Source organism: Balaenoptera borealis, assembly GCF_965194805.1.
Source record: "Balaenoptera borealis genome assembly, chromosome: X".
NCBI lineage: Eukaryota > Metazoa > Chordata > Mammalia > Artiodactyla > Balaenopteridae > Balaenoptera > Balaenoptera borealis.
Window position 1 is genome coordinate 90,386,561 of NC_138881.1, and position 27,530 is coordinate 90,414,090.

Genomic DNA, 27,530 nt, shown 5'->3' on the forward strand with positions numbered 1-27,530 from the left:
ACATATATATAGAATCTAAAAAAAAAAAAAAAGGTTCTGAAGAACCTAGGGGCAGGACAGGAATAAAGACGCAGATGTAGAGAATGGACTTGAGGACACGGGGAGGGGGAAGGGTAAGCTGGGACGAAGTGAGAGAGTGGCATGGACATATATACACTACCAAATGTAAAACAGGTAGCTAGTGGGAAGCAGCCGCATAGCACAGGGAGATCAGCTCGGTGCTTTGTGACCACCTAGAGGGGTGGGACAGGGAGGGTGGGAGGGAGATGCAAGAGGGAGGAGATATGGGGATATATGTATATGTATAGCTGATTCACTTTGTTATAAAGCAGAAACTAACACACCATTGTAAAGCAATTATACTCCAATAAAGATGTTAAAAAAAAAAGTTCTGTTGTTTAAGCCACCCAGTCAATGGTATTTTGTCATGGCAGCCAAAGCTGACTTATACAACATGATAAAAACTATTGATATTTATGTCATATGCCCAAGAGTGCACAGAAAGTGAGGTCACAATGGGGTTTAAACCCAAGTTTGTCCACCTGCCAAGTGCAGGCTTGTCCCACATCACCAAGTCTTTTGGGAAGGGTGAAACTTTATCCAGATGTGAGCAGGATATTCATGCCACTGTCACCCACCTCTCTGAAACTGCCCTCTCCCTTGAAGTTTCCTGGGCTCATCTAAAGAGCTGTGTGGACCACCCCCCATCCATGGGAGAGCCAGCAATATGTGCAGCTATGTTCAGCAGAGGAGGTCACCGTGTTATGAAGGCTATGAGTATACCTGCTAGTGCCAGTGAGAAGATATCATGAGCTTCCTCCTCTACCTTCAAATTATCTAAACACTGAACTTGAAATTGATGTGTTAGAGTCTTATCATTAAAACATATTTAATTCACCAAGTTTGAGGTTTGAAGGTTGTGGATAAGGTCCAGCACCTTCCTTTTGATTTGCATCTCCATTTGACTTTTGATCTCCTTCTAGGATGCACAAACATTGCAGAGGTAGGGTTTTAACATGTTTTGACATAATCCAATAACTTTGCCATTGGTTTCAGCCACTGCCCCATGAAGAGAGTGTTTACCATTGGCCATTCCACTCCTTCTTTGAAAATTCAGTGACCAGATCAGTTGCTGGAAGCTCTGCTGGATCTCTGCCATTGGAGTATCTGTGAGGTTGAACCCCAAGCCCTCCAGGATCTGAGTTTGGGTGCTGGAACATGCCCTAAGGGATAGCACGGCCAAAGCTACAGAAATGCTCACAGAGGAATAGAAGATGCTCCAATCTGAGATCGCCGCAGTGAAACTCCAGTAGGGTTGAATGCAATGTCACCATTGTGGAATGGCATCTTATAGAGAGTAGTACTTTGTTGGGGGAAATGGCAGGTGGTTACTTTAACTTACTTTAATCCATTGTGTTAAGTGGCGCACAATGGATTGTATCATGAAGCCCAGGTACCAGATAGAGGAACAGTGACATTTTGGAAGGAAGGTAATCTATAAGAGATGAGGTGAGAGAACCATGAAAGGATTTAGCTGGATGGAGCACTCCCTGAGTCAGAGACACTTAATAATCGCCCATCATGATTAATAAAACAGTAGCACATATTTTATGGTGTGCTCACCAAGGTCTAGGAGAAGGGCTTTCTTCCCTGAAAAACTGATGATGCATCTAATTGGGGCAGAAAATAGGAGAGGTGGCTTGCCAGGGTCACAGAAACCACGCCATACACTTTTGTTCAGATGTAAGAGTGACATTATGAAAAGTGCTGTGAGTAAATTAAATTTATGGAAAACAAGCCACTTTTTATTTGAACCAGCCTTTGGAGAGGGAGGAATCATTAGGTAAAGCTAGCACTCCCTCCGCATACAGTATTCTTTGTAGATTAGAATTTTGGATTGTGTTTTCTTTAATTTGGTATTTTCTTAAGATAAAAGATAAGACATAAGCGATTTCTATAAGAGATAAGACAAGAGAACATCTGTACTTTAGCTAAAGGAAAAACATGTTTAATTGGAATAGGAGGGTGGTGGTTTATGGAGCCATGCATAAAGTCACAGGCTGAAATTCATGCATTTGTGCAATGCACGAAACCACACGTGTATTTCTAAACAAGAAGATGAAAATTTCGCTGAATTTTAGATCTTTATTACCATTATTATCATCACAGGAGACATTTCTAAATTGCAAGGCATCTTAACACTATTGTTCTTATATCCATGTGCATTTTTTTAATTATTAGAAAGGAAGCCAAAAAGATATGAAGTAAGATGCTCTGAGCCTGAAAGAGTACAAGGCAACAGAGTAAGGGTGGGGGGGTCAGCTGTGGAACCCCCAGTGACTGTGGACATGAGTGGTCAGAACGAAAAGTTCTGTGAAGTCATGACAGAGCTCCTTTCTCAACACTCAACTCCCCTTCTTAGATGATATAATCCACTCCCAGGAACTTAACTGCTACACCATAAAACTACATACTATAGACTAGATTGCTCTCCTGAGTTTCCAGCCATTTATCGGGCTGCCTATTGGATATATCCATCAGAATGTTCCACGCATACCTCAATCTCAAAATTTCAAAAAGTAAACTCATCATTGCCTCCAACCTGCTCCTTCATCTTCATTCCACATCACTGTCTGTTGAGGCTCCCATGCCAAAAACCCGGGAGTCATCCTAGGGGCTTCTTCATTCTCATTCCCCACATCTAATGAGTCATGATGCCCTATGAGTACTACCTCCTAAATACCTCTCAAAACTGTTCCTTTCTCTCCCTTTCTACTGCCACTGCCTCAGTTCATGGACTGAACCACTTCACCAGCTCCTAGCAAGTAACACTGCCTTCAATCTCTCCCACTCCAATCCCCCTGCTTCTATACCTCTACCCGACCTCCACATTGTCACCAGAGTCCTCTTTCTTTAAAAGTCACGGAGGCTGGTAGGAGGTCAATTATCAGATGACCATACTTAGACCTTGGCCTCTAGAGTTAGGAATTTGGAGCTCATGGTTATTTGGGATTCTGACTTGTTGATAGAGATGCTCAAGGTTCCAAAAGAGAAAAAAAGTACTTACAGCACATGCCCAAGAAGCCACTTGCATCTCTCAGAAAGCAAAATCTTTCCATTTTTATAACATGCCCTGTATTGCAAAAGTAGAGTGTTCTTATTTACTCATTAACCCCAGGCATTAGCCCTGGGGTGATAGTTTCAAAGCCGATGTACAAAACCAGGCCAAAAAGAACAAAGTGAAAAATGATAAGGATGGAACTTTGAATGATTGCTTTGCTGCCACATCCTTCATCTATAACAAAAGAGGAAGAGGACTGTCAGAGCAGGCAGGGCCCAGGTTCATGCTAGGAAATGTATCTTTTCAGCAGGCAGGATGAGAACCAAGGGCAAAAGTGCCAAGAGGCAGCAGGGCAAAGACTATTTTCCCCATCACGGCATAACAGTGCTGGGATCAGCAGCCTTTTGAGGGAAAGATACACACAGGCAGAGGTTGGGTGAACCTCTTTAATGAGTGCTGTAGAAATTATTTATGCATTGGCTTGGAGGAGATGATGTCAAAGGTAGCTTCCAACTCTAGACTTCTGATGCTGTACACATCTACGTCTGCTCAGGGGGAAAGCAGTCCTGTCCTCTGGTCACTAAAATCACCTGTGCCATTGCCTGTGCCACAGGACCCCAAAAGAGGACACAGAAGGAGCCAAGGAGAGTGGAATCAAAGATTTCATTGTTCGGCATTCACTATGTACTGAACTGTGTGCTGCAAAGCGCAGTGGGAGCAAAGAGCACTGGACTCAGTCAGGAGACCTGAGTTCGACCTTGCCTCTGCCAATTTCTAGGTCTAGTAGTAGTAGTAGTAGAAACTCCTGCTTCTTGAGTATTTACCATGTGCAGGGCGTGATGTGAAGCATCTAATTCCAGACACTCACTGCTTCAGGACTACATTAAGGATGTGTGTATGTTAAGATTGGGATGAGTGTTGGGGAAAAAGGAGCTAGTTTGAGATAAGCTTAGACCACAGTCTATGGTGGGATTTGGAAGCCAGGTTAAATAGTGCACAGTTTACCTAGAGGGCATTAGAAAGTCACTTGGGGATTTTGACAAGGCAGTGACTAGATAGAGGTTGATTGTACTGTGACATTGTTTCTTCTCAAGCAAACATAGACAGAGCTTATGGAAATGACCACACTTAGCACTGGGGTTTCAAAGGTGACTGCTAAATATCAGTCCTGAACCCAGGGGATCTTTTTAACTACCTGACACCCACTGCCCAAACTGAGCAGGACAGGGCACACCTCACATATGGGGTAGTCATGGGTGCATGTGTCCTACAGGAAGGCAGTGGAAACCTCAGGTCTACTGATGCTAAGGCAGGTTCATGCTCACTCTTAGTATACAAAACACAGTCTGCTCTCTCAGTTATAGCCAGTTGCTGCAGAAGAAACAAGAAAAGACTGCCTAGAAAGAAAATTTCCAAGTATGTGCCCTCTGGTGGCATAGTTAGAAAATGGCACAGCTTGTTTTCTGCTGCATCTGATCCAGCTGAGCTTTGCTAGCAGGTAGTAACTTCAGGGTCTGTTGCTGACATATGAGAAGGGTACACCTCCCTCCCCCTTCCCAGGCACCCCTGTTCTGTGCTTTGGAGTCAGAGGCACTGGACCTGTACGAAAGCTTGGGATCCATTCTACCCCTGGTCACAAGACCCTAAAAAACCCCCTAGCTTAGAAGTTTGATGACCTTGCATCATGAATGTCGCTTGCTAGATGCAGACTAACTGAAGAATTCTACTTTGCTTCTTATATATCATTTTCATTTTCTAGGTCTCTGTTTTGCTCCCCTCATGCTATCAACTCTAGTAAGTATCTAGTAAGAAGATAGTATAGATGAAAAGGCATAGGACTGATATCAGGAAGATATGCTGTATACTGCTGGTATCCTGCCGGTTCTTGGCAAAGCATCTCCTTCAAGATCTCCAATCTCTAAATTATGTCTACCTGCAAAATGACACCACCATCTGGTATTCCTTTCTTGATCTTCCTAACACTTCTTACCAGACAAGGTTTTCCATATTCCTTTCTCCTTTTAGATGCCTGGATGTGTCAAGGGTTCCCATATGGGCATTTTTACTAACAGGAATTCTTGGATGAGAATCACGGTGGGGGGGGACTTTTATATTAGGGACATCTGGAAGGGAAATTAACTGAACTAATTATAAACAAAATTCTGGTAATAGGTACTGGGCTAGCTGCCTCTTTGGGATAATAGTTTAAGGTAGGCATTAATTTACTCATTTCATATATGAGAAAATAGAGGCTTAGAGAGAGGATAAATGATTTGCAAAATGTTACACGGGCAGGAAGTGTAAAAGCCAGAGTAGAAATTATTGTCAGGCTGTATTTGTATTGACCCAGCTTAGATAGTGAAGAATGAGCAAAATTTCCAGAAAGTGGAAAGGGAAGCTGTTGCTAACATCCTTGCAACTCTAGGCCCCTCTGACTGAGAGATTTTTCTACAAACAGGAAAAATGATTCCTCAAGGATACAGGATTTCATCTAATTGGAAGGTGAGACTGCCATTTGTTCATTGTGGGATTCTCACTGGTGAAGAGGCAAAAGAGAGAGGTTTGGAGAGAATTATATTATCATGGGGTTCCTGCCACACAATGGAGGCTAGAATAAATGTGGATGGAACTCAAGTGATCTCTTAGGATACTTTCTTACACCACTATGACTAGTGTTAAAATTTAATGAAAAAAATGATGTCATGGGACTTCCCTGGTGGTGCAGTGGTTAAGAATCTGCCTGCCAATGCAGGGGACATGGGTTCAAGCCCTGGTCCGGAAAGATCCCACATGCCACGGAGCAACTGAGTCCGTGAGCCACAACTACTGAGCCTGCGCTCCAGAGCCTGCAAGCCACAACTACTGAGCCCATGTGCTACAACTACTGAAGCCCGTGTACCTAGAGCCCGTGCTCCACAACAAGAGAAGCCACTGCAATGAGAAGCCCGCGCACTGCAACGAAGAGTAGCCCTCGCTCGCCACAACTAGAGAAAGCCCACGCACACAGCAATGAAGATGCAACTCAGCCAAAAATTAACTAATTAATTAATTTAAAAAATGATGTCACCAAAAATGGCAAGTAGGGAGCTCCAAGAATCTGTTCCTGCACGGAAGCAATTATGAAGATGCCAAAACTGTCAGAATCAATTTTTTTTTGAACTCTGGATTCTAAAAAAAAATACAACAACCAGGAGACTGCTTAATGTGAAAAGAGGTTTTAAATTTAAGGAAATGAGAGTTGTTGTGTCACCCACATTCCACAGCTTGGTGGTTGTGAGAATGGCAGACTGTGTTCCTGGTGCAGGTTGTTGGTACCAGAGAGGAAGTATGGACCTTTTTCTCAAAGAAGAGTAGTTGTGCATTTTGACCTTCTGGTGGTCCCCGGAAATATCAGCTCAGAGACTTGCCTTTGTTTTGCTCCCCCCTTAGAACTCTCTCAAGGCTGGAGCACTTGTCTAGGCAGCATTGGTGAAAAGCATTTAAAAGCATTTGCTACCCACAGTCACCTGAGGCAAGGGACTGTGCACCAGGCATTTGTTTTTGTTTTTGTTGTTGTTGTTGTTATTGAGTTGTATGAGTTCTTTATATATTTTGGGTATTAACCCCTTATCCAATATACGGTTTGCAAATACATTCTCCCACTCCATAGGTTGCCTTTTCATTTTGTTGATTGTCTCTTTTGCTGTGCAGAAGCTTTTTAGTTTGATGTAGTTCCACTTGTTGATTTTTGCCTTTGTTGCTTGTGCTTTGGTGTCATGTCTAAAAAAATCATTGCCAAGACAAATGTCAAGGATATTTTCCCCTACGGTTCCTTCTAGGAGTTTTATGGTTTCAGGTCTTGTGTTTAAATCTTTAATCCAGTTCAGGTTAATTTTCGTGAGTGGTGCAAGATAGGGGTCCAGTTTCATTTTTCTGCCTGTGGTTATCCAATTTTCCCAGCACCATTTATTGAAGAGACTATCCTTTCCCTCTCTACTCTACTCCATGGGTCTATGTGTCTATTTTTATGCCAGTGCTATACTGTTTTGATTACTATAGCTTTGTAGAATAGTTTGAAATCAGGAAGTGTGATGCCTCTGGCTATGTTCTTCTTTCTCAGGATTTCTTTGGTTATTCAGGGTCTTCTTTGGGTCTATACAAATTTTAGGATTTTTTTTGCTATTTCTGTGAAAAACACCATTAGAATTTTGTTAAAGATTGTATTGCATTTATAGATGGCTTTGGGTAGTATGGACATTCTGACTATATTAATTCTTCCAATCCATGATCACAGGATATCTTCTAATTTATTTGTCTTTACTTTCTTTCACCAACATTTTATGATTTTTCAAGGTACAGATCTTTCACTCCCTTGGTTAAATTTATTCCTAAGTATTTTATAGCTTTTGATGCTATTGTAAATGGGATTGTTTTCTTTATATCCTTTTCAGATATTTTGTTGTTAGTGTATAGAAATGCAATTGACTTCTGTATATTGATTTTATATCCTGCACCTTTACCAAATTCGTTGATTAGTTCCAACAGTTTTTTGGTGGAGTCTCTAGGATTTTCTCTATGTAAGATCATATCATCTGCAAATAACAACAATTTTACTTCCTTCTTTCCTATTTGGATGCCTCTTATTTCTTTTTTAAAAATATTTATTTATTATTTTGGCCACGTCAGGTCTTAGTTGTGGTATGTGGGATCTTCGTTGCAGCATGTTTTAGTTGCAGCATGCAAGATCTTTAGTTGCAGCATGTGGGCTTCTTAGTTGCGGCATGCATGTGGGATCTAGTTCCCTGACCAGGGATTGAACCCAGGCCCCCTGCATTAGGAGCGCAGAGTCTTACCCACCGGACCACCAGGGAAGTCCCTGGATGTCTCTTATTTCTTTATCTTGCTTGATTGCTCTAGCTAGGACTTCCAGTACTAAGTTGAATAAGAGTAGTGAGAGTGGGGCACTTTGTCTTGTTATGGAGAATGTTCCATATGCACTTGAGAAGAATGTGTATTCTGATGCTGTTGGATAGAATGTTCTGTATATATCTGTTCAGTCCACTTGGTCTAAAGTATGGTTCAAGTCCAATGTTTCCTTGTTTATTTTCTGCCTTGATGATCTGTCTATTGTTGAAAGTGAGTTATTGACATCCCCTACTATTATGGTGTTGTTGTCTATTCCTCCCTTCGGATCTCTTAGTATTTTCTTACTGTATTTAGGTCTTCTGATGTTGGGTGCATATGTATTTACAGTTGTTAAATCTTCTTGATGAGTTGACCTCTTTATCATTATATAATGATATTCTTTGTCTCTTGTTAATCATTTTTGGCATAAAGTCTATTTTGTCTGGTGTTGTATAGCTACCCACACTTTCTTTTGGCTTCCACTTACATGGAATATCATTTTCTATCCCTTCCTTTTTAGTCTATGATTGTCCATAGAGCTGAAGTGAGTCTTTTGTAGGCAGCATATAGTTGGGTCTTGTTTTTTTAATCCATCCTGCCACTCTATGCCTTAGGACTGAAGAATTCAGTCTGTTTACAGTTAGAGTAATTATTGATATGTAAGCACTTCCTAATGCCACGTTATTGTTTTCTGGCTGTTTTGTAGTTCCATTGTTCCTTTTTTCCTCTCTTTCTGTCTACTTTTGCGAGTTGGTACTTTCCATAGTAGCTATTTCTCTGATTCACTTCTCTTTATCTTTTGTGAAGTTATGATGGGTTTTTGCTTTGTCATTACTATAAGGCTTACATAAAACGTCTTATATTTTTAACAGTCTACTTTAAGCTGATAGCAACTTACTTTGATCACATACAAAAGCTCTCCCCTCTTACTCCCCCTTTTTACGTTTTTGATGTCACAATTTACCTCTTTTTATATGGTGCATTCATTAACAAATTATAGTCACTATAGTTATTCCTTATATTATTTACCTTTAAACTTTATACTATAGTTAAGTGGTTAATACACCATCATATCACTGAATTAGAATTTTTGGAATCTGACTCTATGTCACTCTTTATCACTGTGTTGTATATTTTCATATGTTTTCATGTTAACAATTAGTGTTTTTAATTTCAGGTTGAAGAACTCCTTTCAGCATTTCTTGTAAGGCAGGTCTCATGGTGATGAACTCCCTCAGCTTTGTTTGTCTGGGAAAGTCTTTATTTCTCCTTCATTCCTGAAGGACAATGTTGACAGGTAGAGTATTCTCGGCTGGCAATTTTTTTCTTTCTACACTTTGAATATATCATTCCACTCTCTACTGGCCTATACAGTTCCTCCTGAGAAGTCTAGTGATTCTTTAATGGATGTTCCTTTGTAGGTTACAATCTTTTTACTTCCTGCTTTTAGGATTCTCTATTTGTCTTTGATTTTTGACAGTTTTATTATAATGTGTCTTGGAGAAGGTCATTTTTAATTGAGATAATGGGGTGATCTATTAGCTTCATGAACTTGGACATCCAAATCTCACCCCAGGTTTGGGAAGTTTTGAGCTATTATTTCTTTAAATAAACTTTCTTACCCTTTCTTCTCCTTCTGGAACTCCAATGATTCTGAAATTTGTTCTTTTTTGTAATGTTCCATAGATCACATAGGCTTTCTTCACTATTTCATTCTTTTTTTCTTTGTTATCCTCTGACTGAGTTATTTCCAAGTTCCTGTCCTCTAACTCACTGATTTTATCTTCTGTTTGGTCTATTTTGTTATTCATGTTCTCTATTGCATTTTTTGTTTCATTCAATGAATTATTCAGCTCCCAAATTTCTGTTTGGTTCTTTTTTGTGTTTCTTTCTCTACGTTAAATTTCATTTTGTTCATGCCTTATTTTCCTGATTTCACTGAATTGTCTTTCAGTGTTTTTTGTAGCTCACTGCATTTCCTCAAAATAGCTATTTGGAATTTTTTATCAGGTAAATCATAAATCTCCATGTCTTTGTGTTTGGTTACTGGAAGATTATTGTGATCTTTTGGTGATGTCATGTTCCCTTGATTTTTCATGTTCCTTGGAGTTTTCCATTGCTGTTTTTGCTTTTGAAATAGGAGTCACCTCCTCCAATCTTTAATAACTGTCTTCAGGGGAGAAAAACCTTCCATCAGTCCTGCTATAAACTCTGAAGCTTTCTTAGACCTTATTTGGATACACCTCCTCTCCATGCTTCTTGCTCCCTCTTGTGGCATAATTCTTCATCTTGTGTATCTTCTCTCCATTTTACAATACACCAGGCTGGCTGCTGATAGCCTCCTTTTTGTCTTCTCATAAGTGGTGCTACAGCTCACATTTGTGTTTTTTCCCTTGCCATAGTGCATGTTCTGAGCATACTCCCTGTCTACCAGGACTTGCTCTTGCTCCTGCCCTTGAGAAGTACGGACAAGGAGCTGGTTTCGGACTGCGATAGGTATGGTTTTGGCACTCAGGGCATTGGGAGTGCTCATGGGCCAGGTTGGGGGATCCTCCAGAGGTTTTCCCAACAATAAACCTGTATATTTATGGTTGATTGATTTTCAAACAGAATACCAAGAATGTCAATGTTGTCACCAAAGGTAGGTTTCATTCTGAGGCTTCTTCTCTTGGCAGCCGTTTCACTGTGTGCTCACATGACCTCCTCATGGTGCACACACAGTGAAGGAGGAAGAGAGCAAGCTCTCTGGTCTCTCTTCTTATAAGGACACTAATCTCATCAGAATAGGGACTGCCCTCGTTAGCTCATCTAACTGTAAGTACTTCCCAAAGGCCCCATCTCCAAGTACCATCACATTGGGGGTTAGGGCTTCAGCATATGAATTTGGGGGAGGGGACAAATATTCAGTCCATAACGCTAGGCAATATTTAGGTAAGTATCACATGAAGTCTTTACATAATGACAACCTCCTAGATTTACCTCTAAAAGGAGCTTGCTAAGGAGCATTGGCAGTAGCAGGCACCAAAGTATATAATGGGTCCGTTGTACATACTTTTTAAAAGTATGGCGTTGGTTAAAGAAATGATGAAGAGCACAGTGGAACAAAATGAAAAGGTTAATTTGAATCTCACATTAAAAAATCAAGATTCCAATTAGCAACAATTAACTCTTCCCACAAGTCGTTGCTTACAGTTTCCAGAAGTAAATTTTAAAATCAACTGTCTATATCTATATTTTTACTTATCTGTCTAGCAATATATTCATCTTGGTATGCATGCCTTACAGAGTGTTCTGAAGAGTAAACTAGTTGCATAATCATGGATTGGAATGGTTTAACTATTTTTAAAAACAAAATGTTGATACCTAAAAACTTAATGTTAAACATCAGTTGCAGCTAAGTCTATGAGCCCCATCTCGAGTAACCTCCAACAAAAGAGACTTCGGAGGAGCACTAACAATAGAAGTAAATAAAATATTGATCAACCGACAATGAAATCATTTTAATGGTGCCATGAAGAGTCCAATGGAGAAAAGGAATAAGTGCAATTTTGCTATGTAAAGCGAAATCTTAAATTTAAAATAATCAATAAAGATTCTAATGTGCAACAATTTACCCTTTGCACAACATATGTGTGTCTGCCTTGGTTCACCCTTTGCACTACTCAGATACACTCATACCCTATGTTAAGTATACTCCGACATCAAAATTTTCAAGGAGGTACAGGCCATAGTCTCTAAAATTAAGTAATACAGGAGAGTTAATTGAACAAGCTATGGTCCCCCTGCTTCAATTGGTCTTGAAGCCATAGTCTATACATTCTCTTCTATCATTCATTCTAGATTACCCTTGCTCTTGACCAACACTGCAGCTGGTTTAAGTCATTTACCTTTTGGGACAACCCAACATTTTATCTCTGAGGGGTTAGAGCCCTTTGTTGCCTTGCCATTATTAGGTCATTGTTACTGTAACTGTACGTTCACTGTTATCATCAGGCATGGAAGCACTAAAAGACACCCCAGTGGATCATCTGAGTGACAAACATATTCTTCCCTGCCTCCATTAGGTAACAGAAACCCTAACTTCTTATGATAATCAGAGATAGTTATGCCCACTAGTAGAATAATTCCTTTCTTTGCCTTCTGCTCTACCAAAATGAGAAGCCTAAAGTGACCAGGTGGTAATTGTAGTTTCAGGTTAGGTGGAACCCTTAAAGTGTTTCCTGGTGGAAGCATCACCCTTGAGAAGCAGACATGAGTATGTAGAAACAAGAAACACAAATTCTGTAAGTGGGTCACTGAGTTGGTTCCCGGACATGTATTCTAGCTATTAGAAATACAATACCGCATATCATTTGTTGATATGTAGGTATATATTATTCACTCTGAAGGACAATATTCCAACACTGCGGTGTTTTCCTGTCTGGTGCCTTAGCTGTGCCTTTAACAGGCCATCCAATCAGCTTATTGGACCAGCTAATGCTGAGTTCTATGTTATATTATAGGACCAGTGGATCCTTGTGGTCGTATACCCATTGCCACACCTCCTTCTCCATAAAATGGATCCCTTGAATCAGGCATTTTGTAAACTTCAAATTGTGATGCCAGCAGAGAAAGCAAGCTAAACTCATATCTGGAGAAGATGTCAATTCTGTTAAGAGCAAATCACACCATCCTCCATGGTAGAAAGGTCTGAAATAATCAACTTGCCACCAAGATGGTAGCTGGTTTTGGTGAGTATTCCATGCTTTTGAGCCCGTGTATAGCCTCCATCCTTACCATCATGGCTACTCCACTTGCCCATTGTGCAAACGCTGGGGTGGCCAAGGATGGAGGCTGGCTGACATGCACAGGACAAGTCAGAGATAAGGTTGTGCAAAAGCAGTATTAGGCACCAAATGTGTCTGCCACACCTGGACCCAAAGTAGTCTTTGCTAAATGGAGTCACTATTCTCTTATCCATGACATTGCCCTCAGCAACAGCAGCAGGAATATGTCCTCCATCTCACTTACACATATTACAAATATCCAACAAGTCAATCTAATTGGCAGAACTGAATTTACTATCAGAACTCTAACTGCAATTAGTAAGGTAGAATGGAGGTTGAGTTAATCAATCCACAATATCTACTACATTTATTAGAAATTTATGTACTTTTATTCATAAATGCAATTAGTCTGCTATTCTGAGTTATCTTCACAAAGTTTGTGTTAAGGTTATCCTCGTTTCATAAAATTAATTGAATCTCTATACATGTTTGTGTGTATGTTATATTTGAAGTGAGCATTATGGAATATGTCTTCCTTGGGGGTTATGCCTGCTTCTTGTCTATAGAATTTTGGCGGCCTAAGGGTTGCTTTAAGTCTTATGGCCTAAATTAAGTCTGATAACCTAGATTATTTTAATCCTGGTGGCCCAAGCATTGGTTTAAGTCTTTTTCACAGGCTTTCTTAGTTCAGGCTTATGGTTTGTTTAACAGTTCCACTGTCTTAAAAACAGGCTTGGCTTCAGTCAGCCATATGTGCCAATAACCACACCTGCACTTCTTATGCAGGCGTAGTTTTCATATTTGCTATAGCTTTTTTTTTTCTTTCTTGCTCCCGTATCTCCCTGTTTCTTTAATGTGGATTAACTTGAGGTTGTCAGTCTTCTGTGGAAAAACCACAACATTAAGGTAATCTTTGACCTGAGCATTTTATTTAAATGAAAAGTTTTATAGGGTGTCACACCGTTAGTCTAATTTTCCCATGATACATTTTAATAATTTGAAACATTTCATTGAGCATTTGTCCTTCCAAAGATCTCTCAGTCTTATTTTTTACAGTTTGAGGTTGAAACCCAGTTGGGTTTTCCAACCATAAGATGTTTGAAATTCTTGTATTCTCTATTCTCCTTTATTTCTGTTTGCAAACCAGCTAATTCTTTCTTGAGCTATTCTTGCCAATTGTATTAATCAAGGTTCTCCAGAGAAACAGAACGAATTATATAGATAGATAGATAGGGACAGAGAGAGAGACAGAGACAGAAAGAGAGATATTTATTACAGGAACTAGCTTATGCTATTATGGAGGCCAAGAAGTCCCTCCATTTGCCATCTGCAAGCTGGAAAACCAGGAAAGCCAGTGGTGTAACTCAGTCTGAGTCTGAAGGCCTAAGAATCAAGGGGCTGATCGTGTAATTCCCAGTCTGAATCCAAAAGCCTGAGAACCAGGAGCGCTGATATCCAAGGGCAGGGGAAAATGAGTGTTTCACCAAAGCAGAGAGAATGAACTGCCCTTTCTCCATCTTTTGCTCTATCCAAGCCTTCAACAGATTGATAGATGCCCACCTACCTTGGTGAGGCTGATCGTCTTTACTCATTCTACTGATTCAAATGCTAATCTCTTCTGGAGCCTCCCTCACAGACACACCCAGAAATATGTTATATCAGCTATCTGGGCATCCCTTAGCCCAATCAAGTTGACACATAAAATTAACCATCACACCAGTCAAAGCCAGCAGTTATTGCCAAACACTATCATCACTATTAGAAACAGTACTAACATTTTGTTTTCTAGCTTCTTCCCCTATATTTCCCCACTAACATTGCTTTCCAATCTCTTCTCTTAGAGTTACAAATTCCCTAATTATATATGCTGAGTCTATTGCAAGTTACAGTTTCACCAGATTTTTGCCACTGAAAAATCCTACCACAAAACCACTTAGCCAATGTCATAGTTCAGGTTTTTGTTGTGGTAATACTCTCAGTACCAGTCTTCTGTATTAATCAGGACATGTTAAACTAAGCTATGGTAACAGTCCTATAATCTCAGTAGCTTAACATAACAAAAGCATGCTTCTGACTCACACAAATTACGTTGTGGTTTCAGATAACTCTCCAGAGTATCTTCCCTCTCTATGGTGACTGAGTAATCAGGCTTCTTCAAATTTGAGAAGCTCTAGCATCTCAACACAAGTCATCTTCAGTTGCTGCAGCTAGGAAAGAGAGGTGGCAAGAGAGTTGCACATTAGCAATTAAGTGTTTTCACCTGGAAACAAAAGATCCCACAGCCCCTTGGCCAGAACTAGTTAGGTAGCCCTTACCAATTACAAGAACACTAGGAAATACACCCTTGCAATGCACATAAAATGGAAGAAAACCAGATATTTTTGAACTTTAGTAATGTATACCTCAGATACTACTGGAAGTAGCACAGCTTATAGGTAAAGAGCACACCTGGAGTCACACACCTTAAATTCAAGGCTTAGCTTTGCTATTTGCCACCTGACAAATGGCTTAAACCCTGAGCCTTAGTATGGATAATAATACCTATCCAATTAAATAATTATTTATCTTAAATGATATTATGTTTGTACAATGCTTAGCACAGTTCCTGGCACACAGAAAGCATTCAATTAATTATTCTATATGCTGCATGGTGCATAATGACACTGTGATCCACTAAGCTGTGATTATGACCAGTAAAATCTGCTGCAGATAATCTCAGGGACATCATAGCAGTACCACTTGTAACATATGGATTACTACAGTTCTCCATCATTTACCAGTTTTTGACAGACCAGGAAAATGTTGACACCGTTGTAGTCCCCACAGTAGATTAGAGTGAAGACCATGATGATAGTAATGTGTTGACAGGAAGAAAATTAATGTGACAGAGGTTATTTCATTTTGCTAAAACGTCATAAATTTTGTAGAACAGTGGTCATTTACTATAATCAGGAGCTACTCCAAAATTACAAACTGAAATAGAAATTTGAAAAGGAAACACATAGCAAAAGCAAGTAAATGACCCTGAAGAGCCTCTCAAAAGAGCTGTTCATAACATCCTTTTATCTGGCTTCTGCAAATGCTATATTACCATATCTCCTAAGTAATTTTATCCAACCTTTATCTGTCATCAATTAGGATATTTTAGTAAATAAAATTTCATAACTCACATTATTGGAATGATGTTTGGCCCTTCTAGAGAAAGAAGTATATATTACAAATAGAAATTTTTCTGTGAAATGACTCTAAATTAAACATATGTTTTATGTTCATGGCACTAAATACTCAGAGTTTATGCAATATATTATTTTTTCTACTTTTAGGTGATAAGTTTATTATAAGTTTTAAGCTTCTGATAAATGATAATAAAAATATATTTTTCAACTGATATATTCATATTAAATTAAAAGTTTTCAAACTTGTATATTTTTTCAATCTGTGATCAAATTTTCTTCCAGAATTATAAAATTAGCATGTGTTCACTGAAAACAATGAAATGAAATAATATAATGATCTTATTAAAAAAAATATAATTTCACACACACACACACCCCCCACACACACCCCTTTCCTTCTTCACCTGCAAACTCCAAATAACTTTCTATGTATTATTCCACGCGTTTCTCATATTCAGTGTGTGTGTGTGTGTATGTGTATTTCGCTTAATACATCATGAATATTTCTTCATCATTAATATAGATATAACTTATCCTCCCTTTAAAAGCTGAAAAAATGTGCTATTATGAATATACAACAATTTGTTCAAGCTTCTACCCATTGGTGGACATTTGATTAGTTTCTAGCATTTTGCCATTATAGGCAAGGCTTCAATAAGCATTCTTTGCTGATATACTATATCAGTAAATCACATGCATCTCACAGTGAGAGAGGGAGGGAGAGAATAAGAGAATTACATTTCTCTTGATACTGAATCTGAATCTGAAGTGAAAAATACCTGGAATAATATACACCAAAGCTATTTATAGACAATATCTTAGAAAGGGCCCTAGGAGTAGGGTCACAGGGCAATTAAATCTTATTTTACAGATTTCCCCTACTATTTTCTAATCTAAAACATACACTACCTTTGTAGTCAGAAAAGTAAATGAAATTTAAAATTTGAAGATATGCAGAAATTATTCCTTCTGTAACTTATTAACAAAATAATGATGTAGACAGTAAGCATGGAAGGATATTAAATATGCTGTGGAGTTTTAAAATTATTTTCAAATAGTTTATTAAAAATGTATCAATAGTGTATTAGGTTCCTAGGGCTGCCATAACAAAACACCACAGACTAGGTGACTTAGAACACGCGAAATTTATTCTCTCATAGTTATGGAGGCTAGACATTCAAAATCAAATTGCTGGTAGGTCCATGCTCTCTCTAAAGGCTCTGGGGGAGGAATTCTTCCTTGCTTTTTCTAGCTTCTGGTGGTTACTGGCAATTCTTGCCATTCCTTGGCTTGTAAATGCATCACTCCAATCTCTGCCTCTGTCTTCACATGGCAGTCTCTCCCCTCTGTGTCTGTGTCTTCCCATGTTATCCTCCTCTCTTTCTCTCTGTCTCTGCATCTCTTCTCTTCTCTTCTTATAAGGACACTGGTCATATTGGATTAGGGCCTGTCCTAGTCTGGTTTGATCTCATCTTTCCAGACAAGGTAAGAACCTTACAACACTTCAACTCCATTTACACCCTCCTACCTTATGTGCTGTTATCATGCATTTTAATTGCACATATATTTTAAACTCCAAAAGATATTATTGCTGTTGTTTTGAATAGCCAATATTCAAGTAGATTTACCCATATTAACTCTTTTTAGTGTTCTTCATTCCTTCTTGAATTACCTTGTTTCCATTTGGGATCATTTTCCTTTTGCCTAAATAACTCGCTTTAGTATTTCTTTTAGTGCATGTCTGATGGTTATAAGTTCTCTCAAGTTCTGTTTCTCTTAAACCATTTTGGTTCACCTTCATTTTGAAAGAATTTTTGCCTGGTTGGAACTTTTTTTTTCAACACTTTAAATATGTCAGACCATTGTCTTCCTTCATTATGTCTTTCGAAAATTCAGTTGTCAAGGTTATTGATGTTCCTGCAAGATAATGTGTCTTTGTTTTCTAGTTTCTTTAAACTTCTTCTTTGTTCCCACTATCCATCAGTTTTGCTTTGATGCACCTATGTCCGGTTTTCTTTCTCACTGTATTAGTTTTCTATCATTGCCATAAAAAGTTACTACAAACTTAATGACTTAAAACAACACAAATTCATTATCTTTTAGTTTCATAAGTCAGAAGTCCAGTATTATGTCTTACTGGCCAATATCAAAGTGCCAGCAGGGATGAGATCTGTTCTGGAAGCTCTAAGGGAAAATCCATTTTTTTGCTCATTCAAGTTGTTGACAGAATTCAATTCCCTGTGCTTGCAGGACTGAGGTCCCAGTTTTCTTGCTGGCTGTAAGCCGAGGGCCGTTTCCAGCTTCTAGAAGCCACCTGCATTCCTTGACTCATGACCTCCTTCCTCCATCTTTAAAGCCAGCAATAGTTCAAGTCTTCACGCCACATCTTTCACTAACCAAAATTGCTGCTTTCCTCGTCCACCTTTAAAAGCCCACCTGGATCCAGGATAACAACTTAAATTCTATCTGCAACCTTAATTCCCTTCTACCATGTAACATAACATATTCATAGTTCTGAGGATTAGGATGTGGACATCTTTGGGGGTTCAGTATTCTGCCTGAAACAGTCATTATACTGCTTCAGATTCATATCGCATCTAGAACATACAGCTTGAGACCATTCTTCAGTTTGTGGAAAATCCTCAACAAGTATTTCTTAAATACTGCTTTTGCCCTCTTTTTCTTTTCTTCTCAGATTCCAATTACATACACGTTAGACCTTTTCACCATGTTATCTGTGTCTCATTCTTTTTTCTGTATTCTCCGATGTTTTTCTCTCTGAGCTTTAGTTTGGATGTTGTCTACTGTCCTATTATCCTATCCACTAATCTCTAATTGTTGCTTTTTGTTTGTCCTTTAAGCCACACATTCTATGAACTGAAAAATTCTTTGAGGCGAGAAAAGTAGCAGCAAATGGAAGACTCATCTCAATGTTTTCCATACACTACAATGTGTCCTCTCATGTCCTGGCTGCCTTGGTTCTCTCTAATGTCTCCAAAGAGCTTTGTAAAACTTTTGTCAAGCACTTAGAGTTACTGTCAGCAGTAGAATTAGTTCGATACCAGCTGCTCCATTGTAGCTGAAAATAAAAGCCTGATGCATGATTTCCAAGTTATAATTTTTATATTTAAAAATATGTCACTGTGTTAGAGACACCTTCCTATAGTACAGAGAAGAAAAGAGATATCTCCTGGCCTTGTCATGGTGTTGAGAGTTTAGATCAATCCCATAGTATGGAAGGAGGAAATGCATAAAAGATACATGAGCAGTCTGGCCATATTCCAGTGAAGCTCAGTATCCTTGAGACTGGCACCTTCCCTACAGTTCAGTTAGTATGAACTTCTTCCTCCTGTTCCTCTGGCCTAACTAGCATCCAACTTGGAGGTTAGACAAAATGGCAGCCAATGAATAACCAATTATGATGTTTCAAAAATTTTTTTGGCAGTTTTGTAAGTAATTTTAACGGGCATTTTCTTGACTACTAAAGAAGTTAGGATACTTTTCTTATGATTCTTTCTTTCTTTTTTTTTTTGGCCACGCCATGCGGCATGTGGGATCTTTGGTTCCCCAACCAGGGATCGAATCTGTGCCCCCTGCAGTGGAAGTGTCGGACTCTTAACCACTGGACCGCCAGGGAAGTCCCTCATTTATTTCTTAACACATTTTCTAGCTTGTGTTATATACTGCACATTAAATTATGAAACATCTTTTTACTGACCATTTGCTCTTTAAGAATTATTATCTGTACCATGTAAATAGCATAAATTTTCTAACATGCTACATCCCAGATCTTCTAGATAAACTATGTTTTAAATCTCATAACAACCTTGTGAGGTACGTGTTCCACTCCATTTTTATTTTTATTTATTTTTTTTGGTTGCACTGCACAGCTTGTGAGATCTTAGCTCCCTGACCAGGGATTGAACCCAGGCCCTTGGCAATGAGAGCGAGGAGTTGTAACCACTGGACCGCCAGGGAATTCCCTCCACTCCATTTTTAAAAGGAGGAATCAGGTTTAGAGAGTTTAGGTAACTTGGTCAAGATCAAACAACTAGTAAGTAGGAGAAAGAGAATTCAAATTTGTATTAGTCTAATTAAAAGCTAGCTTTCCATTTCTAGTAGTTAAACTAGGAGCAAACTATAGGTAAAGAACATACATATATTGTTGCTGATGCCTGTCTTCTGAGATCTGGTAGGGAAGAAAGTGAAAGATCCCCAACCAAAGATAAATTATGAGTTACAATTTCTCATCATTCTCCAGAATATAGGCTACTTTGAAAAAGGATAAGGGTACATGAAATAATTTCAACAGCCTAGGGATACCACCAAAGAAACTGGGTCCTCCAGAAAACTGTGTCTAGTCAGAGAGGGAACAGCATGACCTTAACCATGTGTCAGATGTTACAACAGCACCAGCACAGACTAGTGATATGAATTTTTTCCAAGCTGTTTAAGAGAGAAATCCATTAAGGCTTCTATCTTATGAAGCCAGCCAAGTCCTGGTTTTTATGAAAATTAGCAAAACATTCAAGGTCCAGGCTATCCAAGCACATGGAGGACCACCAGATATCCAGGATCTGAACAACTTAACTACATCTAAAATGACCAGACATTCAAAGGCTGGTTTGTTAAGGCATAGTAATCCACCTTATAAATCGTATAGCTAGAAGCCAACTTACACTTTAATTTCAAAAATAAGAGCAGCACCTAAATTCAGAATGCTATATCATAATGAAATTGCATCAGCCAGCATTATGTCTAAGTCCTACACATTTCATATATTTTAGGGAACAACCTAGTGATTAAAGGGGAAAAAAATCTCATTACAATACCACATTTGTTTAATGGGGTCCTTACCAAAGACCAGGACTCATTTCCAAGTCACATTAATTTTCAAACCCATATTTTTTAGACTGGAAAAAAAGAGTGGCTAAACAAGATAGAAAGATTATTTTACTCTTAAATTAAAAAGCCTGGATATAAGCAAGTGAGGGCTGGTATGCTGGCATCATGAGGTTATCAGGGTATTCCATTGTGTGATTACACCACAATTTATTTATTCATTCTCCTATTATAAATATTTGGGCTGTTTCCAGTTAGGAGTTACTATGAATAATGCTACTGAACATTCTTTTACATATGTACTAGTGCAGCTATTAAAGTTTCTCTAGGCCAGTGGTTCTCACCTGGGAAGTGTTGATGGTCACAGTGATTGGGGAGTACAACTGGCATTCAGAGGGTTAGGGCCAGATGTTAAACATCCTATACTGTTTGGTACCACCCAGTACAAATAAAAATCACTCCCCCACGAAATGTTAATACCATCTTCTCCTTTGACAAACACTAGTCTTGGGTATATACAAAGGAAAATTTATGGATCATATGGTATGCACATGTTCAACTTTACAACTAGTTGAACAAATTTACACTCCCACCAGTGGTTTATTGCTTGACATCCTTTACAACACTTGGCATTCGTAGGCTTTTTAATTTTTGCCAGTCAAGTGGGTATATAATGATTCCTTCTTTAATTGCTTTTGTCCTCTTGAAGTTCCCAAGGAAGGATCCCTAAATGCTGCTGCTGAAGCTATCCTTACTGCAGATGAAGTGGAGCACATTTTCTATGAGTCCCAGGATCAGTAGAACATCACTCAAGAGAAGCTATCAGAGATGATAATGATGCCTTAAATGAACAGGTTCAATATTCTAAGATGAAAATGGCAAAGAATAAGATGAGTAAAATGAATAAGGAGGAGGAGAAGGAAAAGCAGATTCTTCAAAGGACGCATTCAAGAAAATTAAGATACAATCCACATCTTCAAAGAAAATGTTTGTAAATCATATATCTGATAAGGGACTTGTATCTAGAACATACAAAATATATAAAGACCTCAGGACTCAATAATCAAGAGACAACTCAATTTAAAAATAGGCAAAGGAAAAAGAAAAAAAAAATTTTTATTAAGTATATAAAAAATAAAAATAGGCAAAGGATCTGAATTGACATTCCTCCAAAGAAGATATAAAAATGGCCAATAAGCACAATGAAAAGAAGCTAAAAATCATTAGTCATTACAGAAATACAAATCAATACCACAATGAGATATCACTTCACATCCACTAAGATAAACTAAGGTAAACAAAGACGGACCATAGCAAATGTTGGCAAGGTTGCAGAAAAATTGAAACTCTTGTACGTTGCTGGTGGGAATATAAAATAACACAACACTTTGGAATACAGTTTGACAGTTCCTCAAAAAGTTAAACATAGAATTGCCATATGAGCCAGCAATTTCAGTCCTAGGTATCTATACCAGAGGTTTGAAAACACATGTCCACACAAAATCTCATACACTAAAATCATAGCAGCCTTATTCATAGTAGCAAAAGGTGAACACAACCCAAATGTCCATCAGTTGATGAACTGATGCACATAATGTGGTATATCCATAAAATGAAACACTTTTCAGCAAACAAAAAAATAAATGAAGTATGCTACAACATGGATGAAACTTGAAACCATTATGCTAAATGAAAGTACTCAGACACAATGTATGTTTCCATTCATATGAAATGTCTAGAATAGGCAAATCCATAGTGACAGAAAGTAGATAACTGGTTCCCGGTGGCTGGGGCAGGGAGTTGGAATTGGGGGTAGCTGCTAATATGTATAGAGTTCCTTTATGGCATGATAGAATGTTCTAAAATTAGATTGTGGCCACAGACGTACAACACTTTGAGTATACGAAAAGCAATCAAATTCTCCAGTTTCGATGAATGAATTGTGTGTTTTGTGAATTATATTCCAATAAAGCTGTTATTTTAATAATAAACTAACACAAACATCTTTAGATAAATAGCCTACTGAGAACCAACTTTCTGACCCAGCTCTATTTCATGTAAGGCAACCCAGCATAAACACTGGTGTTCGGATTTCCAAAATGTCATCAAATTGTAGCCACACATTTCAACAAACAAATTCTTGAGAGGAGGAATGTAAACATCAAAGCATGCTAGATACATGATGTTAGGATGACCAATGAAGACAAATGGGAATAAATTAATCTGTAGAATACTGAGAGTTTACAGTCAGTCCCCCTTCATCTAATAATCAGAGAAACAGAGACCTAATAAATTGAAAATGATCAAATCCGGGACTTCCCTCGTGGCTCAGTGGTTATGACTCCACGCTCCCAATGCAGGGGGCCAGAGTTTGATCCCTGGTCAGGGAACTAGATCCCACATGCATGCCGCAACTAAGAGTTCACATGCCACAACTAAGGAGCCCACCTGCCGCAACTAAGGAGCCTTCGAGCCGCAACCAACAGCTGGCGCAACCAAATAAATAAATATTTAAAAAAAAGAAAATGATCAAATCCATATTCTAAAATCCAACTCTCTTACAGATATATAATATTGAGACTCAGAAGAAAAGCTAACACACTGAGATATTTATGGAAAATAGTAGGATTTGAATGAACAGAAGAGAAGGGAGGACAGCAGCAATCATTTATCGTGCGTCTAATATGTGCTCAGGATAAGCAAAGGAATGCAGACAAATAGGAACATTTGTTTGAGATACTGAGGGGCAAAAGGAGTCTGGAACCATTCTTATGGTGAGCCTGTGTTAGAGACTCTGTTTAAGTACATTCAACAGGTAAATCAAAACAGATTTGCCATCTGATAGAAAGGTAACATAGGAACATCTTTGATTCCAATGAGGTAGGGAGTATTATAAGCTGTGCAGATACATCCTTGTATATAGAGGTAATTTAGTTAATAAAATCATCAAAAGCAGCATTAAAAGGGAAAGATATTGGGAAAGGGCAGCGTTATGCTGGAGGCTGTAGTGCTCTGGCTGCCAGGCAGCCACCCTGAGGCCCTCTTTTGTTACCGTGGTGATGTTTGGAGAACTTACCTAAATACTCTTTGAGATAGCATCTGAACTCTCCACATCCTTTTAGCACCAACTAGTCATGACACTTGTTTTTCCTCCTCCCCCACATCTCTACTCATACTGTTATAATCTTATGAATTTGATGAACCCACAAGTGTACCTCCAATGCCCAATGCACATGGCCAGGGAATGATGCTGATTTGTTTACCCAAGGCAAATAAATGAAAGAATAGTTAAATGAATGAGAAGATCAACCAAGATTATTCAAATAAAAATAACCAAAACAAGATTATTCAATAAAAAAACTGATACATCAGGGGGATAATCCAGGATCTGTGCAACCTTATGTCGTGGAAAGGACATTGGCTTAATAAGCAGGAGTCTTGGCTAATAGTTCTGATGCTCTGTCACTTACCACTGTGTGATCTTGGTCACAAGAGTTCCGTTTTCTGGGCCTCAGTTCCTTCACTGTAGTAAAAGAGGGTTGAATTATAGCAGTCGTTTTTTAAAATTTTCCGGTCACAATCTATAGTAAGAAAAACATTTTACATCATGATGCAGTATACACATATACATACCAACAAATCTAAAATAAAAATTGTATGAAGCAATCCTTACCATTACTATGTGTGAGGTACTCTGACATTTTCTGTTCTAAACTTTTTCATATTTTTAGTTGCTGGTTGTAACCCAATAAATTGACTTCATGACCTCATTAGCGCCTCACCACCCACAGTATGAAGAACACTGAACTAGTTAGTGGGTATATAATGGCTCCCTGTAGTTCTAGCATTCTATGATCTTATGTTATGCCTGTATCTTCTTTTTAGAATAATAATAACAATTGCTAGCATTTACTGAACTCTAAGTATGTGCCAAACACAGTTTTAAGCACTTTATCTATATGAACTAACTTAATTTTTCAACTACTGTGAATACTTTCATTAGTCCAATTTTAAAGATGAGGAAAATCAATGTGGCAGATAATCTGCACCAAATTTAATGGACTGCCAAAATAAATTTCATGTTGTATTTAAAGTGTTTTGAATATCTCAGAACATCACCGTTTCATGAAATAAAAGTAGTGTAGCGCCTGCTTTTACTATTTTAAGCTCTGGAGGGCACTATAACATTGTCCAGATCTCAGGGGAGAGAAAAAATCAATAACCTAAATGATACCTATTATTGGCTCTAAAAGTCATTTCTCTTACTTATTCTATTATTGAGTAATTAATCCCAAAACAGGTGCTTATAATGCCTTCAGAGAACATTCATACATAGGTGTGATAACTATTCAAGTAGACACCTTAATTCTCGGGGAGATGCACTATCAGCAGATTGTCAGTAGAACAATACAAAAGACTTCAACTATGTTCTCATAGTTAGTGTATATCTTTATTGTGTGTGGTATTGTAAAAACAAACATGGGTGCTATTTCTTCCCAATTCCAGTAATTATTCAACTACTGAGCACCATTGCCAATATTCATCTTTTATGAATTAGATAGACTCAGAATATGATGATACAATACTATTATGTATAAATTCCACTGAGTATATAGTTTAGGGGGTGCTGATGGAACGGATTTGAAAGATTTAAAATCAGTTCTTCTTGGATAAACAACAGAGATAGCTGATATTTAATGACTCCTGCAGTAAATCCAATAAAAACCCATAATTTCATTTATTCATTCAACAATTACTATTGAGCACCTGCTATCTGCTAGAATACTGATTTTTGCACTGGAGATGCAGCAGCGAACATAACAAAGTACCTACACTCGGGGAGCTTACTTATTTTGTGCTTTGTAAGTTTGGATTTTTGTTTATTATATTTGTTTACAGAGAGGCACACATATATATTCCCTTTGGTGGAGAGGCAGTGGGAATTGCATGTTTCATTTATTTAAAATATTTGAATGCCTTTTACTTATAGCAAGAGTGAAAGAACTATAGGAAACAATAAAGAAAAAATCAATTTCTACTCTCAAAAGGCTTGCAGTCTAGTTAAATTAGTGGCTCCTAACAAGGGGTGATTTTGCCCCCCAGGGGACATTTGTCGATGTCTAGAGATATTTTTGGTTGTTACAACTGGGAGGGAAGAGTAGTGCTACAGGTATCTAGTGGGTAGCGTCCAGGAATGTTTCTAAACATCCTCCAGTGCACAAGACATTCTCACAACAAATAATTTTCTGACCCTAAATGTCAACAGTGTCCAGGTTGAGAAACCGTAACTTAGGGAGATGAGCTACATACATTAAAAGTTTTGTTTTTAATTACAAGGTATTAGATGATAAATGTTAAATGAGTGATACATACAAGGTGATACAGATAAGAGAAAGATCATTCTAGAATAAATTGATTATGGGAGGCTTCATGAAGGAAGTGGGGCTCAAGCTGAAGTGTTAGGTCACTCTTCTGCTCAAAACAGAGCAAAGCCTACAAGGCCCTTCTACCTCTCTGACTTTATCTCCTACCACTCCTCCTCTCACCTCTCCACTCCAGTCAACTGGCTTTTTGCATTTCCTTTAAAATATCAAGCATGCTTCTGTCTCACGGAATCTATTCTTACTGTTCCCTCTGATTTAAGTGTCCTTTCCCAAGAAGTCCACACACTCCCTCACTTCCTGCAGATCTCTGCTCTATTCAATCTCTTAATAGAGAACCCTTCCTTAATCATATTGTATATAAAATATTAACTCCTGCCCCCTCCCCTCCCTTTCCCCTTAACATGTTTTTTGGTCTCCAAAGCAAGAGTGTACCAGGCCTAGAGCAGACACTCAAGAAATACATGTAGAATTAGTGAATTAGTTAAATATTAATAATGGCAGTGAGAAGAAGCTTGAGTAAAGGAGCCTGTCTACTGTTATCCATAATGGCCTAGAACAGTGCCTGCCTCATGGTAGGGACTTCATAAATAGTGAATAATGAATGATGAAATAGACAGCCAAGGGAGATTAATATAATCAAAACATGCCTGTTTCTATCTTTGAAAAGTATTCTTAGGACAATTACTATGTTCTGTGTATACTGGCACATCTGGGTACATGGAATAAATGTTTTATTTTTAATTCTGACTATTCTTACCAGCTTTTTCACATTACATTCATTCCATATACAATCCGTGTAGTTTAGAAATGCAGCTTCTGAAATTCTATATCCTACCTGTATGTTAAGCCAGGTATTGTATAAAACATAAGTATATTTTAAGAAGTGTAATCTAAAGGCAGCTCTCCACCAAGCCAGTTCTATAATTTTCTGGCTTCATTTGCACTTATTCACGAATTCACCCACCCTGCACTCAGGGAGCCACTACAATTATGCGAATGCTAATAACATAACAACTAATGTTTATGGAGGACTTTTTGTGCTAGGAACTGTCCTGAAGGCTGTGCATACATTGTCTAGTTTTGTTCATACTACAGGAGACCCATATTATCAAATTCACGTATATCAAACTCTAATTTACCTTCTGTGGCTGGCCCAAGGCCAAAAGCCCGGAACTCCTGAGCTATGACTTCTTGCCTCCCGCTTCCAGCCACGTTCTCTTTTCTTGCCTCTCTGCACCCTCCTTTCCAGAAGAGCCACGAGGGCTCCTCCCCCTCCCTCTTGCTACTTTGTTTTGGAAACCATGGCGACCAACGGTTTTCCCGCTTCTCCTATCCTGGCAAATGGGCGGTCACTAAGTTAGACGACCCAGTACCTAACCCCGGGAGTGGCCGACTAGTAACGCTGCCTGAGAGACGC

At 38.5% G+C, this 27,530-nt stretch overlaps 1 long non-coding RNA gene across 2 annotated transcripts; it reads right to left on the minus strand.

Moving 5' to 3' along the window:
- Window positions 1-1,031: 1,031 nt before the first annotated feature.
- Window positions 1,032-27,492, minus strand: LOC309620803. 2 transcript variants are annotated; one of them, XR_014239646.1, is made up of 3 exons: window positions 27,253-27,492; window positions 24,200-24,310; window positions 1,032-14,918 (listed from the first exon to the last, which is right to left on the minus strand). It is a non-coding gene; the product is annotated as an uncharacterized lncRNA (long non-coding RNA). The 2 variants fall into 2 exon arrangements; XR_014239647.1 differs by having other exon boundaries at window positions 1,032-23,215; window positions 23,584-24,310.
- Window positions 27,493-27,530: the final 38 nt, after the last annotated feature.